Raw genomic sequence first — 20,171 nt, 5'->3', positions numbered from 1 at the left:
AAATACAGTCAAGAGGCGAGGTCTCTGTAGGTAAACACACCCCCATACACAAACAGAGGGTCAGAGGTGATGATTGAGAAGTTTATTATTATGAGTCTATAAGTTTAAAGGTTACATACTTAAAAGAAGGGAGTGGGAGTATATGGAGCACACTATCAAAAAAGTAATAAAATTATCTAGCTGTGCATACAATAGCAAATACTGTAACTGATTCTTGATCTTGCTTGCTTGTTTATTTACTAAATGCACAGTATGTTATATTCTTATGTAAATATATATGTAGCCTTTTGACATTTATAACTACTAATATTACTTAAAAAAAAAAAATATTTTGCCCAACCTTTGTGCTGCATTTTTTTCTGTTGCTGCCTTAACCCATAAAGACCCGGTTCTACTTTTGTGTCAGTTCCCAAAGGAATTTTTCTCTATTTTTAACCTTCCTTAAGTGATTTATCACCATTTATTCTAATGTCATTCTCTATATTTTACATTTTTGACAGTCAATCATGTATTTTCCTATATCTGATATTCACTGATCATGTAGATGTGCATTAAAGCTCAGCGTAAATTCAATGGTTATTATGTCAGAAGCAGAGAAAACTGAAAAAAAAGTGACTTTTTCTCCATGGGTTTTACTGGTGAATCAATGTTGTAGAAGATGACTGTGTTTCCACGGTAACTACGAAGCCTCTGAACATCCATGTGGGTCATATCTGATGATCATGAAAAGATGACAAACTGTATTTTACCCCAATTATTTAAATGTATTTATAGGATTAGTAGATGGATGAATGAATGAATGAATGAATGAATGAATGATAGGGAGCTAACGAAAACACACCACTACACTGACTAATGATTATGGATTTGCAAGATTTTGAAAATTGTAAGAAACATTTGATAAAATGTAAATGCAAGCCCACACGGGCCTATTTGTTTTTATATATCTTTATATGGAAATGTATTTTATGAGGGCGACACGGTGGTGCAGTGGATAGCACTCGTGCCTCACAGCAAGAAGGTCCTGGGTTCGATTCCAACACCAGTCGACAGGGGGTGGGACGTTTCTGTGTGGAGTTTGCATGTTCTCCCCGTGTTTGCGTGTGTTCTCTCCGGGTACTCCGGCTTCCTCCCACCATCCAAACACAAGCACTAATAGGTTAATTGGTTAATTTAAATTGCCCATAGGTGTGAGAGTGATTGTCTCTATATGTCAGCCCTGCGATGAACTGGCGACTTGTCCAGGGTGTTACCCGCCTTCACCCGTTAGTAGCTGTGATACGCTCCAAGCGACCCCCGTGACCCTAGTGAGGATAAAGCGGGTTCAGAAAATGAATTTTATGACAGCTTCAATCAATGTAACAGTTTGATTGATTATTTAGCCCAAAAGCAGTTCACTAGTTTTATCACTGAGAGACACGGGCCCTGAGTTCAACAACGCAGGCAATATTGTTTTTAATATAATAATATCCTGTTATTCTCACCTTCCTGTCTGCCTTGTCCTAGATCTGACAAGTTGCACATACTTTAGCTGTCATTTGTTTTTCTGTGTTTGATTTACTCTAACTCCGTCACTGTTTTATCCGGCTGTCTGCAGCTCTCCTTGTCTTCACTCTCTCTCATCCTCTCCTACTCATTCCTCCTAACACGTTGCTTCACCAGGTGTTGCGTTTGAAATGTTAACTTTTTTCCCCCGTCTTTCAGTTCATCACCAATCCTCTGTCTAGAGGACATAAACCATATGGCAGCCTTCTCATCTCTCTTTTTACATAAATTGTTGTTCTGTCTTAAGCTGCATTGGCATCTATTCTTTCCCCATGTCTGTTCTTTTCCTCCACGCCTCCATCTCTCTTTTTAATAAATCTCGACCGCTGCCTTTGTAACTCAGTGGAAAATGGCTGGTTACTTATTTATTTTTACTACATTTTATCCTTTATTGATGGTGGCGTCTCATCTTTTATTTAGATTATTTTTAATCACACTGGCTCATGTTCTTACACATTTTCATATGGATTTAGGGTTGTGCAACAGTCTTATTTACTTATCTACTGGTGTTGTATACCGTCCCATGCTTCAGGATGCCATGTCGTATGGAAGCGATTAGTTATCATAATCTAAATTAAAAAGCATTTGAAGAGATGCTTTTTCATTTTAAGAATATGGCTGCATTATTTGATTCATAAATAAAATTATGAATAATTTATCCAGTCTGCATTTTAATTTTCTTTTTCATGTTGCACATTTCATGACACAATCCAAAAGAGAACAGAGGAAATTGCTTTGTCGAATGTCCACAGTGCCTCTCCATACCACTATACCCACCACAGTCAGCACAGAGGTGAAGAGCACCTGCTGATGTCACTCTCCTGCGCCGCTTACTTTGCAAATTCATTTTCGAATTATCGTACCTTTTTTTGCAGGGCAGACCACAAAAATGAAAAAGCAGTGTCTTCTGTTTTCTTTTTGATTGTGTTATAAAATGTGCAGCATGAATAAGAAAATGAAAATGCAGACTGGATAATTTATTACTCATTTTTTTATGAGTCAAATAATGCAGGCACATTCTTAAAAAGAAAAAGCATTTTTACTAATGCGTTTGAATTTTTGAATTTTAGATTTCAAATTGAATTTTGGTAACTATTCGCTGGGGCAGATTTTTAAAATTAAATCTCAAATGCGTTTTTCTTTTTAATTAAGTAAAAGAATGAGTGGTCTTGAATAAGAAAATGAAAACGCAGATTGGATAAGTTATTAATAATTTTATTTATGTGTCAAATAATGCAGCCATATTCTTAAAATGAAAAAGCATTTCTTCAAATGCATTTTAATTCAGATTATGGTAACTAATCGCTTCCATAATGTCCTAGTATGGTTAGTGTTATTTACTGTTCTCATGTGTCTGTACTGTGATGTCTTTTTGTTTTGTATGGTGTTTTTTGTATGGCATTACAGCGCCCTTACACTATTGCCCACAACAAATTTCCCCCTAGGGACAATAAAGTATGTCTTATCTTATCTTATCTTGTCTTATCTTGTCTTGTCTTATTACCTCCGCCAGGAGTTATTGTGATCACTTTGCTTTGTGTGTTTGCATGTTTGCATCTTTGTTTGTTTTTTTGTTTGTTAGCAAGATAACTCAAAAAGTTATGGACAGATTTTCAAATGTTGATACTGGCACGAGGAAGAAATGATTAAATTTTGGTGGTGATCGGGGGGGAGACAGATCTATCTTGGCGGAGGTCTGAGGCCTGAGTGCTTTTCTTGTCTTATCTTTCGTCCTCCCCTGAATCCCTCTCAGCTGTTCTAATGAAAGGACGACTGATGTAGGTCCTTTTTCTAGATTTTCTTCTGGGCTCGTCTCCGGACAGACTCACTTCAATTACAGAAAAGCTTAGACACATATAGTACTGTATACTGCATCCATATACGTAGTTCATGTGCACAGGAGTTTACACACATTCGCACCATACTCTCGCTGTGCTGTTGCTTGTGTTGCAGGAAGTGTAGTGGTAGAATGGAAGTGGAAGTGGGAGTAGGAACAGTACAATGTAACTGAATCCCTATTGCCAATGTGTGTCTCACTGGATATGGATTCTTCTGTGGAAAGTTTTTACTTCCTGTCTCATCTGTCTAAATATTTAAGGCTCAAACACAAACAGTGAGCCAAAGTCCCCTTGAAACTGAAGATTATTATTCTCTCAAAACAATCACAAACAAGCTGGCAAACCTTGGATATCTACTCACACAAGCAGTGGCAAAAAATGTGTGGCATGTGTGTCACTCCTACATCTGCTCCCATTTGGAATATGGTGCCCATTTTGGAGAATTTGTTGTTGTATTTTAAAAAACACAATTGTATTGCATAACATGAATGGACATGAAATGGTGAGACAATATTTCACCATGAAATACAAAAAAAAAGAACAAAAAACTCAATTAAATGTTACGGGTCCAAGAGAATCTGAGGTCCACAATAACAATTACTGTTTGGTCCTGATGTGGACCGGATTGATCTGAATGGAATAAAACAAGCAGAGAAACGAGGAAACATGACTCGCTGTTCTTCTTTCCAGAATGCATCTTCATCTGTGGATTTATTCATCACAGAATAATCAAAATCATAGTTATAAAACATTTCTTTTGTTTTCATCCCAGCTATTTTCTTTGGTCAAGTAGCTTTTAACATCTTATCACAACTTTATCTTATTTACCAAATACACTTTTACCCTTATCATTTTCTTCATTTAGTTGACATATATTCAAAAATAACCTTTAACACTAAAGCATATTTTAACAGCATAACACTGTTTGGAGCACCACTATGTCAAGTGTAATATTAAAGTGCTATTTTTAAGGTGCCCTGTCCCTTTAAATGAAATTACTCTTCAATTACTAAACTAAAATGAATTACTTCTTATTCCAGTAACCTTCTGTTTCAATCACAGGTTACTGGAATGTAGAAATGAAATGCTTGTGCTACATTAACTGTTAGAAACAAAATACGTTGGTCACGACAACCCATATAAACTGCGTGCCTTTAACCATAAACTTCAGACAAGGTGCATGTCCCACCACTACAAAACTCACAAAATGTACATACACAACAAAACTGAAATACATTCTGTGGACGGGAGCCCTTTCACACACATTCAAATCAACATTATCGGCTATGCTAGGCACACAAAATGGCGGCTACCGCGCGCTAATTCCACACGTTCACTCCATGCACTCACATTAAGTGGTTAAATATGACAGAAACGATCTTAAAACACAACAGAAAACCACACATTATTAAAGCCCACTCTAAGGACGTGGATTATTACAGATGTTAACACTTTTACTAACCTGAATGGAATAAAACAAGCAGAGAAATGAGGAAACGTGATTCGCTGTTCTTCTTTCCACAATGCATCTGAGGACGGGGTGCGGTGCTTCATTATAGTACCCCTGAGGAAACTGGGCTAGAAGAATAGTTCCTATCTCATAGCTCCTACTGTAAACCCTTGTTATCCACACTGTCAGTGGCATGACAATTTAAAACACAATTACAGGACAAGGTTAAGCATTCCACTTCAGAGTAAAATGTAAACATTAATAAAACTAGAAGCACTCAGAGAGCGCAGACCTCCGCCAAGGCTGATCAGTGGCCCCCCCGTGGGCCCCCCCACCCCCGATCACCACCAAAATGTAATCATTTCTTCCTTATCCCATTTCCAACAAACCCTGAAAATTTCATCCAAATCTGTCCATAACTTTTTGAGTTATGTTGCACACTAACGATCAGTGGCCCCCCCCGTGGGCCCCCCCACCCCCGATCACCACCAAAATTTAATCATTTCTTCCTTATCCCATTTCCAACAGAGCCTGAAAATTTCATCCAAATCTGTCCATAACTTTTTGAGTTATGTTGCACACTAACGGACAGACAAACCAACAGACAGACAGACAAGCAAACAAACAAACCCTGGCAAAAACATAACCTCCTTGGCGGAGGTAATAAAAGTAATACAGGGTGGGGAAGCAAAATTTACAATATTCTGAGGCAGGGATTGAAAGACAGTGTATGACCAATTAGTTTATTGAAAGTCATGAGAATTTATTTGCCACAAGAAAATGTACATAATAGAAAATGTTTTTATTCTATGTGTCCTCCTTCTTTCTCAATAACTGCCTTCACACGCTTCCTGAAACTTGCGCAAGTGTTCCTCAAATATTCGGGTGACAACTTCTCCCATCCTTCTTTAATAGTATCTTTTAGAAAGTCGACATTGTTGTGTGATGTTCTATTGGTAGCATGTTCTAAAACACCCCAAATAGCATAATCCAGAGGGTTTAGATCTGGGCTTGAAGGCGGCCATAAACATGATTCCCAAAAATTGCTAAAGTTAGATTTGTTGCTGTTGTCAACAAGTGTTTTGGTGTTCTTGTGTAAGATTTTAACTTCAAATCATATTTTACTGCATTTCTAGCGGTCTTGTCGTCTACCTCAAGTTCAATTACCATTTTTCTCATGGATTTGGTTGGATCCTTTAGGATTTTGGATTTGAGAGCTTTAATAAAAGCTTTGGTACGTTTTTTGTTGCTTCCTCCACTTCCAGACTTTCTCGTAATAGTTTTGCTCATAGTCATTCTCTTCTTTACATTATAAACAGTCTTTATGGACACTCCAACTATTTTTGAAATCTCCTTTGGTGTGACGAGTGCATTCAGCAAATCACACACTCTTTGACGTTTGCTTTCCTGATTACTCATATGGGCAAAAGTTTCTGAAAAGGTATGGATAATAGTGTTAGGTATGATTATGACATCAGTATATGTTTGGTTTCAAAACAATTGACGAAGTGCCTGCTGAGAAAAAACAACTAAATGTTCATTGTAAATTTTGCTTCCCCACCCTGTAAAATAAAATATAGACCTTAAAAAACACAAAATGAGGTCACATTATTTCAGATGTTTATGTTTATGTTTACGCATTTGGCAGACGCTTTTTTCCAAAGCGACTTACAGGGGAAAACCAATTAAATCACTCAATCAATCAAATTTTATTTATATAGCGCCAGATCACAAGAAAGTTATCTCTTGACATTTTATATATAGAGTTGGTCAAAACCAGACTCTAAGTCAATTCTACAGAAACCCAACAGAATCCTCCAGGAGCAAACACTTGTGACTGGTGACAGTGGCGAGGAAAAACTTCCCTTTAACAGGCAGAAACCTCGAGCAGACCCAGACTCCTGGAGGATGGCCATCTGCCTTGACCAGTTGGGGTTAAAGAGAGAGAGTAGAGAAGGGGAAAAAGAGAGAGCGATAGAGATAGGGACTGGGGGAGAGGGGGAGAAGGGGGGAGTAGGGGGAGACACATGGAGGCGGTTGAGGATAAGTGAGTGGTGATGATGAGGGCAGGGAAGAGGCCGGACCACCGCAGCAGGTCCAGAGATAATCGTGAAAGAATCTGTGGTTATCCTGGGAAAAACCTTATTAGAATATTTAAAATGGAATGTTTGAAAGTGCTAGGACAGGAGGTGCTCTCGGAAGAGCTGGGTCTTCAGGAGCTTCTTGAAGATAGGCAGGGATGACTCTGTTCTTGTACCACTTGGTAGAGCGTTCCACCAACGTGGAACGACCCATGAAAAGAGCCTGGATTGTCTTGTACAAGGTCTGGGGACCACCAGACTACGTTCCCCAGACAAGCGGAGTGGTCGTGGGGCGACATAAGCTTTTATTAGTGCACCTAAGTAGACAGGAGCAGACCCACGGAGAACTTTGTAGGCTAGGATTAAAGATTTGAATTTGATGCGGGCAGCTATGGGTAGCCAGTGTAACTCAATGAGTAAGGGGGTGACATGTGCCCTTTTAGGCTGATTGAAGACCAGACGCGCTGCTGCATTCTGGACCATCTGTAGTGGTTTGACAACACAAGCTGGGAGGCCCGTTAGAAGAGCATTGCAGTAGTCAAGACGGGAGATAACCATAGTCTGCACCAGGAGCTGGGTGGCCTGTTCGGTTAGGTATGGCCTGATCTTTCTTAGGTTGAACAGAGTGAAACGGCATGATCGGGTGACAGAGGCAACGTGATCCGTGAAGGTCAACTGATTATCAATCATGACTCCCAAGTTACGTACTACACTGGTAGGAGCCAGAGGTATGGAGTCAATAGTGATGGAGATGTCCAGCTGTATGGTTGGCTTAGCTGGGAAGACCAGCAGTTCAGTTTTGGACAGGTTCAGCTGAAGGTGATGGGCTTTCATCCATGCAGATATGTCAGAGAGACAATCTGAGATCCGCACTGAGACTGTGGAATCATCAGGTGGGAATGACAGATAGAGCTGGGTATCATCAGCATAGCAATGATATGAGAAGCCGTGTGAGTGGATGATCTGACCGAGTGAGGTGGTGTATATGGCAAAAAGGAGGGGGCCCAACACAGAGCCTTGGGGGACCCCCGTGGTGAGGCGGTGAACTGCTGATGTGTGCCCTAGCCAGGACACACTGAAGGACCGACCAGTAAGGTAAGATTGAAACCAGGAGTGTGCGTGGCCTGTGATGCCCATGTTCCAGAGTATGAATAACAGGATATCATGATTGACAGTGTCAAATGCTGCTGATAAGTCCAGTAGAATGAGTACTGAAGACTTGGCTGCTGCTCTAGCCTCTTTCAAGGCTTCTGTCACAGACAACAGAGCCGTTTCAGTGGAGTGGCCGATTTTGAAGCCAGATTGGTTGATGTCCAGGAGGTTATTTTGGGAGAGGAATTCTGTGACCTGTTTGAAAACAGCCCTTTCGATGATCTTAGAAAGGTATGGGAGGAGTGAGACTGGTCGATAATTCTCCACTTGAGTGGGGGTGAGGGAAGGTTTTTTGAGTAGTGGTGTTACCTGCGCTTGTTTAAATACTGTAGGAAATGTTCCTGAAGTCAGTGAAGCATTAATCACATGTGTGATTGGTGCTGTGATAGTAGGGGCAACAGACTGTAAGAGGTTGGATGGAATAGGGTCCAACAAGCATGTTGTAGGACGGCTAGAGGAAAGGAGTTTAGACACCTCGTTCTCTGTGAGGGGAGTAAATGAGGGGAATGACGCAGTTGGGCTTTTATCAGTTGAGTTAGTAGTAGCCATAGTCAGGGGAGAGGAAGCAGTGTGTGATGATGATGATGTTGAAGAAGGAGATGTGCCACATAAGCATCATCTGTCAGAACCAGACCTCACATGTTGAAGTACCAGCCTGAACAGATCTACATATGAATGTTGAGTGAATAGATCAAACCCCAGCTTCAGCCTTAACATGTTGATGATATATTATTGAGAATTTTGTGAGTTTTCATGGAGCCATGTTGCCATGATGATGAAGCAAATTGTGATCATCGTGAAAAAAGAACTTCTTGTAACTTGAATAACATCAGTGGTGGCTGGTGGTCTTAAGAATAGGGGAAGCAGGAGTAGTATTTTTCCAAATCACAAATGTATGATTTGTATGTGAATTCCACAGTCCTTTCCTTCTCTAACAAATGATTAATTACCCTGTCATACCAAAGCGGACTCTTTTCCAGACTCTTCAGCAATTTCTTTTCATTGACTAAGTTCAGTGAGTTCTCCAGCAAACAGATGACACGCAAGAGGACTACCAGGCACAAAAAAACTCCCATTCACGTTTCATCCAATCACGAGTGAAAGCCACTCCTGTCATTTTGTTGGTCCTCAGGGAGTTTTCAAGACCCACTTTGCTCTATTCATCCTTATTGATGTGGCGAGTCCAGGAAATGACATATCTGAGCCTGGGAAATGACATATTTTACATATTTTGTCCAATGACTAACTCGATTTTTTTCAAACGCTCCCACCTTCCTGCTTCAATGGATTTGATGCAAGAGCAGTCTCTGCTTCAATGTGACAAATTCATCGGAACCATCGTGTTTTACAAGACATTACTTCAAAAATGCTAATATGTACAGATTTAAAAATGTGGTATTCATGAACGAAACAGCTTTAATGAGAATAAATCTCCTGACACTATCCACATTTCTTTTCTGCTTAAATTTTGGGAGACTCATTGCTTCCCTTGTAGTCTGAGAGCAGCTGTATCTGAATAACATCATCATATGTGTCTCAAATTACCTGTTGAGAATACATGTGCACATCTATGCTGAATCACAGTCAAAGCATCAGCTGTTGGCAAAATGGAATTAAAGGCCCTGTACCTAACCTGATCCACTATAATACAGTCTGGCACATTGCTCCACCTTGATCAGATGTCACCAATCCCGGTCCTCGAGGGCCAGTATGCTGGATGTTTTAGATGTTTTCCTTTTCCAACACACCTGAAGGTCATTATCAGGCTTCTGCAGAGCTTGATGATAGCCTTATCATTTGAATGAGGTTGTTGGAAGAGGGAAACATCTAAAACATACAGGATACCGGCCCTCGAGGAACAGATTTGGTGACCCCTGACCTTGATGATATATAATGAAGCTTCTTGTTCTTGAACAGTGTCGGTGTGGTGATGCAGTAAATGTCAGCCCTCCTCTATGATCACTACTGGATTCCATGTCAACAGATCTCACATGCTAGAGGAGAATCCTGTTCTGATGGCATGTCCATCCCAGTATTGCACCATGATCATACGTCTGCAATATTGTACACCTCTCTTTCTTCATTTATTTATTTTTTTCCTATTAAATAAACACCTTTTTATATCATAATTGGTAAGAAACCCCATTTCTCTCAGTGCGTCTTGTCCACTGAACAGTACATAATGAATGTTTCTGTGTGTACCTTATTGTCTATTTTTACAGCACATATAACTATGTTTGAGAGCTGAATATTAATGTTGTTATAATCTTTTATAGATATGATAAATCCTTTTGTGGATATACAGCTATAGTATATATACATTTTTAAAGTGTGATTTTGTGTCTCTTTGTGTATGTGTGTATTATACATGCATTGAATGACACCTCAACCAGTCGTTCTCGTCTATGCTTCATTGCCTTTTATTGTTTTCCTGTTCGTTTGACTGACATGTCATCCTCAAAAGATGTTAGCATCTCCTAGGCACTCTAGATTGGACACGCTTGCGTGATCTCAACTTGGGCTGTGTTTGAAAACAGACAGGCAGTTTCGTTCTGGTTTATTTATAGGCTTCTATACTTGTTCATACACTGGAGACTGTGTTTTGATTAGACGTCTCACATAGTGAGATCAGGCCCCCAGTAGTTACACATAGTCTTTAGTGTTTGTGGTAATCTTCTAAGATTGGAGAGATGTGAAAAATGAGGGCGCTTTGGATGAGTTTTTCTTTACACAGAGACTTTTTTTCCCCTGAAACTTATCCACAGTATATCGTTGTCTCAGCATATCAATATATTACCTGCAGGAGATTATGCTCAACACAACTCAGTATGAAGAGGCACACAGGAGTAAGGCACATAAGCTAAGTGATGTTGTTGAGATACTTGAACAATTGATTGACTGATGTATTTATTTTGAATATGAATGTCAAAAAGAAGAAAAATAAATAAACAAATAAAACATTTAGACATAAGACATACATTATATATTTGAAAAGGAGTGAGAAAAAGTGTAACTTATAAACTCCCACCCCTTCTCCTTAAATAATTATTACCAATAATAACCTTCCTAGTCTAAACATATCTATACTCTATTGCCTGATACTTATTGTTATATAGTTTTGTTTCTGGCTTTATATTATTACAAACAAATATAATATGATTTACATAAACCCATAATTCAGTTGCACATATATATGTACATACATATACATACACAAATATATATACATACACATGCATACACATACACATACCTCATACCCAACACCTCTCTCATCCCTTTACCTCTTGAAAATTGTGTCTTTGTACCTCCTTTTAGATTGTTTCATGCTTGGCCCACCTAAAGAGTTAATGTCAGTTTCATCATAGTAGTAGTAGTAGTAGTAGCAGTAGTAGTAGTAGTAGTGTAGTTTTATTTCAAGCACATAGAATCATCAGATAACAAAGAACCATACAACACGATCAAATAAAATTTTCCTGTGCTCAAAAAGGACTTGGAAGAAGTATAACTTATTGACTCCCACCCCTTTTTTACAAACTCATAATTAAATTAAATCTGCTTTCTTTACTTTGTTAACACGCCTTTTCTTCTGTGTATTTTTACAATAACACAAAACATCCATACAAACCATTCGCATACACTTACACACATACAAATTGCATGCTGTTAAGAATATTTCACTGAGAGAAAAATCAATGATTTTACCTAAAATCACGTAAAATCTCCAGCAGAACAAGTGGAGTTTCTTAAACCGGATTTTAACTAAATCAGGTATGTTGATTCCAATGTGAAATTAGAATTTCTCCATCTCATCAGGACTTTTAATTGTGTACAAGTCCATACATAGCCACATTAGCAGCATATCACACCAGCATCTCAGCTGTGTGAGGAAAAATGTGGATGCTTTCAATACATGAAATGTAAATTGGTGCAGTCCAAAGTGATGAGAACTTATTAGTTACCTTATATTACCCTCAAAGCTTAGTTCTCTAGAATTAGCAGGTTAGGATTCATTTGCGTATGTGGTGCACAACTTTCTGGGAAAACATAAAGCCCCAGATTATAAAGAAATAGTTGACGTGTTAAAAGTATATGAACTGATGTGTAGCAGAATGTCACCTGAAGTTCATTTCTTCCATTTGCACCTTGACTTTTTCCACCCAGTTTGATTACATAAGTGATGAACACAGAGAACTAATTTATCCAAATGTTTCTGAAATTGAAATCTGGTATCAAGGGGGATTCAACCCAAACATGATGATCACAACCCATAAATGCAAGAGACTGACTGAAACATTTGGGACGATTGTGAAACAAGCTGATGGACTCTGGTGCTTAGGGTTATTCCTCATTGAATTTGATGTCATTATGGATAAGCAAATTTGACCAGTTTAGTACATATTATCTTGAGATTGTAATTACATAATAAAAAAACACTGAAAAGTTAGCATTTTTATTCAATGTTTACATAATCCAAAATCCTGTTTTTCTCCAGCAGTAGCGTTTTTTCAGTGTTTTGGTGACTTGATCTAAATTAATGCCACCAGACTACCATGAGAAAATACAGGAGTTACTGGTCTACCACTCCATTTATCATTTAGGTCCTTTAAGAGTTCAGATCCACATGGGAATTAACTAGAAACAAAAAACAATGAATAAGATATTTCATTTGCTAAAAGAACATTTTTATGATTTGCCAGCTGGTTTTGTGATTTGTATATCAAGGTCTATCCAGACAGAGACATCTTGTTATCAACCAACTAAGAAAAAGCTACAAAGTGTAAAAATAAATAAATACATAAATAAATAAAGTCGTGGAGCAGCAACGTGGAATGTTGAAAGGAAAAAGAAAGCAGAGCCATTTTTACTTTGGTATTTCAGAAACAGTCAATTTGTTTGCAGCCTCAAGAGTTGGCAGTGATATGAAGGACTAGGTCAGTAACCCTGTAGACATTATTAGTTTAGGTTAGCTGTAAACCAGACCAGCATCCAAGAGGACCAGTCAAGACTCTGCATGACCCTGTCTTCATCTCCATCTGAGTCTGAATCATTTATCTATTACTTTTCACCATGTTATTTCAACTGTTCATGTCACAGACAGCAGGATGAAGCAACTAAGGGAGTGAGGGTTGTTATAATAAAAGAAATTTGTTCATTTAACCATGCAATAACCTCAGAAAGCCTACCTTTTCTGTGTTTTCACAACCAGAAAAGATAGGGTGCTGAGACAACAGATGGAAAAACTGTATAGTATAGATCAGGGGTCAGAAACCCTGGTCCTAGAGAGCCACTATCCTGCATGTTTTAGATGTTTCCCTCTTCCAGTACACCTGATGGTCGTTACCGGGCTTCTGCAGAGCTTGATGATAGGCTTATCATTTGAATCAGGTGTGTTGGAAGAAGAATACATCTAAAACATGCAGGATAGTGGCTCTCTAGGACCAGGGCTGCTGACCCCTGGTACAGATTGAGAATCAAAAACATATTAATCAAATACTCAGAGCAATAACTGTCTGTTTACATCCTGCAGTGTCATGACATATGCTGTTTCTGAAAATATCAACTCATGTTGAACTCAACAATCTCATGAACTACTGAAAGACTAGTACTGAGCTCTGTTGGGTGAGTTTACCGGTGGTAAGTCTCTACTTCATATAAAGAGATAGAGCTGGTAGGCTATTTTACACTTTCATTGAACTGTGTAGATCTGTGACCCCTTTATGTGGTTTGATCCTCTCACTACTTACAGGAACACTGGATGGCAATAGTTTTAAGAAAGATTATTGTATATAATGTACCAATCTGTGATCAAGATAGATAGATAGATAGATAGACAGACAGACAGACAGACATTATTGGCCCCAAAACTGGGAAATTGTAAGGCAACAGCAGCATGACATGCAGCAAAAATAGAATAAAAAATCAATTTAGAATAAAGAGCAAACACACTATATATCATACCTTTGAAGTATATATATATATATATATATATATATATATATATATATATATATATATATATATATATATATATATGTATATATATACATATAAAGTATGTTTTGAAAGAACAATAAGGTGCAACAATATCTATATCGATATCTAATCTATAATCTTTTAAATGTAGATTTAAAAGATAATATTAGGAGGTATAGTTACACTTTAAAGAAATGCAGAAAAAAAAGTTGATAATACTATCCCAGTGGACAAAATGAAATGTTGCTTTTGTATCTTTCTGCAAACCACAGTTACCATTTTTTTCCCCTCATCTCACCAGGCAAGTAGTAGTTTTTGTTGGATAGTGGATATTGTATATTGTACAAATTGCAAAGCCTTTTGAGATTTGTGCTATTGGTCTTTTACATAGTGTATAACTCTATATAGAATATATGTGGACAGTAACACAAATATCTTTAATGTTACCTCTGTACACAACCACCGTGGATTTGAAATGGAACAGTCAACATGGGATCAAAGTATGGACTTTCAGCTTTAATTGAAAGGGTTTAACATGTTTATTACATTAACCATTCAGGAATTGTAACCCTTTTAAACATAGTCCCATAGTTAGGCGAGTCAGTCATCTGAAGTCTGTAATCCATGGACATCACTGAATGCTTCGATACGTTGTCATGTCTGAACTACAGCTGCCTTTAGTTGATGCTTGTTTGTGGGTCTTTTTGCCCTCTGTTTAGGCTTCAGTAACTCAAAAGCTGCTCTAATGGGTTGAGATTCGGTGACTGACTTGACCATGGAAGAACATCCCATTTCTTTGCCTTGTGTTACTTTTGCAGTATGTTTTAGTTCATCATCCACCTACAATGTGAAGCACCATCCTGTCAGATTTGCAGCATTTGTCTGAATCTGAGCAGAGAGAATAGAATCCTTTCCTTCCCCATACCTTTAATAATAATAATTTAAAAAAAAAAAATGGATTGGATTTCTGTAGCGCTTTTCTAGGCACCCAAAGCGCTTTACATTATTGAGCCATTATTCATTCATTCACACATTCACACTCTGGTGATTGTAAACTACATTTGTCATTTGGACATTTGGCTGCCGGTCCACACCAAACGGTCCCTCGGACCACCACCAAACATTCATATGCATTCATACACCAGTGTGAGTGAAGTGTCTTGCCCAAGGACACAACAGGACGACCCACTCCACCACCTGAGCCAAGGCCCCATCATTCTGGTCCTAGTTAGTCTTGGTTTCATCTGTCCAGAGAATCTTATTCCATAGCTGGGCAGGCTTTTTAGATGTTTTCTACCCAGTTCTAATGTGGTTTCCAGTTGTTACATGTAACCAGTGGTTTTCATCTTGTTGTTAACGCTTTCTATATTTTCATTCATAAAGGTGTCTATTGATTGTGTACATTGATGATAACACGCCAACCTCCCCAAGCGTGTTCTTAACTTGGCAGGGTTTTTTCACTTCGATCACTTCTTGACTGCTTCACCTCAAATCCACTGCGGTGGTCTACAGAGGCAAAATTATAAACCCTGTGTCACTGTCCAAATACTTATAATTAATGCACTTTGGCTGAAATCCATTCATCCATCCATCCATCCATTATATAAATAGTTCTAAGTTTTTACATTTTGCTTCAAATTTGTTTTTGCATCTTGTGACATATTTATTCACATATTTTGGTCTGGTATCGTAATTGTTTTGCATCATTTCATCAGGCATATATTTACCTATGTTTTGTTTGTTTTGTACTTCCTAGATATGTAGTTTTGCACTTGGTTTTGTATTCATTTTGTACTATCTTTGGATGTATTTTGTTTGGTTTGTCTGACTTTATACAGTATGACTTTATAGCTAGTTGTGTATAGCTAACCATTAAGGCTATTATTATTTAAAAGGGGGCAGGAAATATAAGATTTTCTTCATCCTGCTCCTTCTTGAGCATGGGTGTGTATATGTTTGTTCACCTGATGATTATTGAATATCTGCTGATGAAATGCACAACCATGAACGAAATAAATGAAATGTTCTGTGATATTCTGTACTATATCAGGTTCAAAACATAACATCTTTATTAAATAAATTTAAGAAGTTGACCTGTTACCAATTTGGGTTGTGGTTTGTCATTGAGGGGTTGAGAATCACTGTCTTAAAGAACACAATGCATCATCTTTGGACATTTTTTCAGTCTGGTGGGCTGACAGGGAGCATGACGAGTGAGAGATATGGGGAGGCAAATAAGAGGAGCTCATAGTAACCCACCAACCCTTTAAGGAAACTCTTGGTCATATCTCCAAGTGACAACTGTGACAAACATACACATACACACATGTCTAGAGGTCTGTGATAAGGTAATCCATTTACTGGTGGAGCCTCGTATCCTGTGAGCATGCTGAATGACCAGCATTTATCTTTTACCTCCCTCTCTCTCTCTGCGTGTAACACAGACACTATAATTTTCAAGGATTAATCAATTTATGAATATATTTTGGTGGAAAGAAAAAAAAAAAAAAAATAAATAAATAAATATATATATATATATATATATATATATATATATCAGGGTAGAGACTGTGATCTGGTAGGATCAGCGATTCTACCAGTAGAGACTCCGATCGTAGTCTCTACCAGTAGAAACTCCGATCAGAGCCTCTACTGGTAGAAACTCCAATCCGAAGCCTAAGCCTAAGCCTAACCCTAACCCCTAACCCTAACCCTAACCCTTCTACTGGCAGGATCGGAGGTTCTACCAGTAGAGACTCTGATCGGAGTTTCTACTGGTAGAGACTATGATCGGACTCTCTACTGGTAGAATCACCGATCCTACCAGATCGCAGTCTCTACCCTTACATATATATATATATATATATATATATATATATATATATATATATATATATATATATATATATATATATATAGGCTATAACATACTTGAACCAGTTGGCAGGTAAAAGGTAAATCATAGATTCTCCAACAGTTCTAGTGTTTGTAAGTATCTATTCAACCTGAACTCAAACCTGCTGATTATTTTCAATTACTATAAAATGTTAGAATTTCAGTTTTGTGTAAGATTGAAAGTTGACAGAAATAGAGCAGATGAATGTCTTTTTCTCCAGGTAGTTTGATAAGATTTAATGGTGAAGTCAGAGTGAATTTAGCAAGAAAACATTCAGATTTAGAGAGACAGATGAGTCAGGAACAATGGGACTGGGTTTACATTATGCATACAAAACCACATACAGTGCTCAATCTCTCTGAATAAAGCCGTTAATTGTGTTTTATATGTAAGTCAAAGCAGTGTCCTTTGGAAATACGTGTGTGTGTGTTAATAAGCTCCACAGAGCTACATGCTGTTTTGATGTTTTATTCTGTTGTTTATTCAGTTGGAATCTGGTGCATTTGGCACAGTACAATACACATTTCTTCATTTTTTGAGCCTTCGGTGTGCTTATTGTGTATGTGTATGTGTATGTGTATGTGTGTGTATGTGTGTGTGCATCTGGTGTGTGTGCAGTGTGTATAAATATACAGATGCACTTTATTTCTTGCTAATTAATTTTACTGATGTTTTGGATGTGGAAGCTGATGACTAATGTTCCAGTTACAATCCCAGAGGAAATACAAATCAGCAAACAAGGACCTTATTCTGGAAACAGAAAATGGCAGCCTGCAGCTTGATCTCGTAGTAATGTTTAGGAAATCCTTCAAGGAGCGCTAAGTACAGTTTCATTTGGGCTTGATTGGAAAAATTCAGATTAGTACAAACAAAGCCCATCAGAAACTGCTTAAACAGTCGGATCGAGCATTAAATTTCTCCTCTATAGGTTTAACATCCATGACAACAAGAATGAACAAAAATACTTATAAAGGAAACGAAATAAGGAAGTAATTAAATGTTTTCATGGTATGTTGCTGTTACTTTGTACGCTACATTTAATCATTGTTTAATGTAGCTCAGTCCAGGTGGTGAGAACTACAGTGGATGCCAAGCTTTTTAGGAAAGAGAAACATCAAATGTGAAAATGTTAAAAAGCATGTTGCACATGTTCTGCAATTTGATGCATGAATACAAATTTGCTTAGGTGTCAAAATAAAGGAAAATCAAGAATAAAATGTCTTAGGCTACATTCACACTGCAAACAAAAGTGGGCCAAATCTGACTTTTTTTGCTCATATGTAATTTCTTTTTAATGATAAATCTAATTATTTCAAATCAGATCCAGGCCACTTTCATATGCTGTCCTAATTTAGATTCATGTCTAATGTTCTACAATGTAACTTTCGTCTGAATGGTCATTTCATGCAACTTTTACATCATTGAAACGCGACTGATATTGTAATTCTGCACTGGAGGGGGCGGGACCTGGCAGAATCCATATTTACTTCTATAAACACAGTGTGCAGTGTGTGACATCACGTTTTCGTCTGCTCATATGGGTCATTTAAGGGCTGTCAACTGTTCACATGAGTCTGATATCATTAAATTATAATGTGATTAAAAAAAAAAAAAAAAAAAAGTGGTGCCAGGCACAACAAATCCCCCCCTCACACCTATTGTAGTTTATGTTTTCATCAGGGTTTGTCTGTTTGTTTGTCTGTCTGTTAGCAAAATAATTCAAAAAATTAAGGACGGATTTGGATGAAATTTTCAGAAAATGTTGATACTGGCAGAAGGAACAAATGATTCAATTTTGGTGGTGATGGAGGGGGAGACTGATCTGCCTTGGCGGTGGTCTGCACTCTCCGAGTGGTTTTCTAGTTTTGGCATTGATCTAGCTGATGTCATCATGTCTATGTGTGTGGTGATGTCAGCATAGTATGTGCAAAGTTTGAAGTAAATTGAAACAAAATTGATGTTTTTATAGACATAGGAAATTTTACTGATTGTAAGTAAATGGGAGAATAAAAAATGTATTAAAAAAATCTAACTTTGGCCTACTTTTCCCCAAATGTAACCACATCTATTCTGGGTCATTGGCAATCTATAAGCCCCATTTGGTATGAATTTAACCATCAGTTCTGCTGCTGCAGACATTTGAAATTTTGCCCATTATAAGTAAATGAGGGAAAAAAAAAAAGATTTTAAAAATTCATGAAAATATGAACTTTGACCTACTTTTCCCAAAATGTAATCAGATCTATTCTGGGTCACTGGCAATCTATAAACCCAATTTGGTAGGAATTCAACCAATAGTTTTGCTGCTAGAGTGTTAACAATCGAACAAACCAAACCAAAAACAATACCCCTTGCCTACCCTATGGGGAGCGGGGTAACAAAAAAAAAAAGGATTCCAGCAAAACCTCTGAATGGAACATTAAGACCTGCTGTGTGAATGTAGCCTGAGTGAAGTGTTGAACCACTGTGTTCTGCCAGACAGCCTCAAAGAATCTTGCTGTTTACTCTACAAGTCTGTGTAGAAAGATACTGCCTCATTTGGAGCACTTTGTCATTCAGAAAAGAAGCTGCTGTCAAGATTTACTAAAGGGGTGCATCACAAAAAAGTGCCCCTTAAAAGGCCTGTACACGTTTAGTTTTGCGTCGACCTCATTGTATATGGACTTATAGGAGTTCAAACTCTGGGAAGGAGAGTATTTAAATGAGTGGCGCACAGTGATGACAGTTAACCATGGAGGAGGCACTGACGAGAACAGAGCGCAGGGGTAGAAGAGGGCGCATTTCCTCCACTCATGTTAATTTATTTGAATAACAGACGTAGGTGTTATCAGAGCAGAACGACTACAAGCAGCTCACATTTCCACCTGCATGTTTCATGTCTTGAGATCACTAATGGAAAGAGATGCAGACATAATGTTACCAAATCAAGAAGTCAAGAGGTTTTACATTCATATAAAGACAAAAGGCTTCATTTCTGTAGCTGATATGGTCAGTGCTGTGTAACTGATGTTAAAAACAATAGCCTACATTATTGAAATAAACTGTCTGTGTTTGTGTTTAGAACTTTGCGTAATGCTGTAGATCTCCCACTAAACCTGGCCACCCCTGTCACTGCTTTTTCTGGATTGCAATCTCACTGATTTGTGCAGTTTAAGTAAATATGAGCAAACCTCCACTTTCATTATAAACGCACGTATAGACCTGGGTCAAAGGGCTTTTGTTTACTCTGCACC

The 20,171-nt window shown here is 38.0% G+C and overlaps 1 long non-coding RNA gene across 1 annotated transcript; it reads left to right on the top strand.

Annotated features, from left to right (window-relative positions):
- Positions 1-1,173: 1,173 nt before the first annotated feature.
- On the top strand, positions 1,174-19,971 carry LOC115432927 (uncharacterized). Its single transcript, XR_003937270.1, has 4 exons — positions 1,174-1,358; positions 3,059-3,066; positions 17,929-17,937; positions 19,961-19,971. It is a non-coding gene; the product is annotated as an uncharacterized LOC115432927 (long non-coding RNA).
- The last annotated feature ends 200 nt before the right edge of the window (positions 19,972-20,171 follow it).

Source organism: Sphaeramia orbicularis, chromosome 14 (assembly GCF_902148855.1).
Source record: "Sphaeramia orbicularis chromosome 14, fSphaOr1.1, whole genome shotgun sequence".
Classification (NCBI taxonomy): Eukaryota; Metazoa; Chordata; class Actinopteri; order Kurtiformes; family Apogonidae; genus Sphaeramia; species Sphaeramia orbicularis.
Note: the sequence above shows the minus strand (reverse complement) of the source record. Positions and strands in the feature narration are given on the sequence as shown.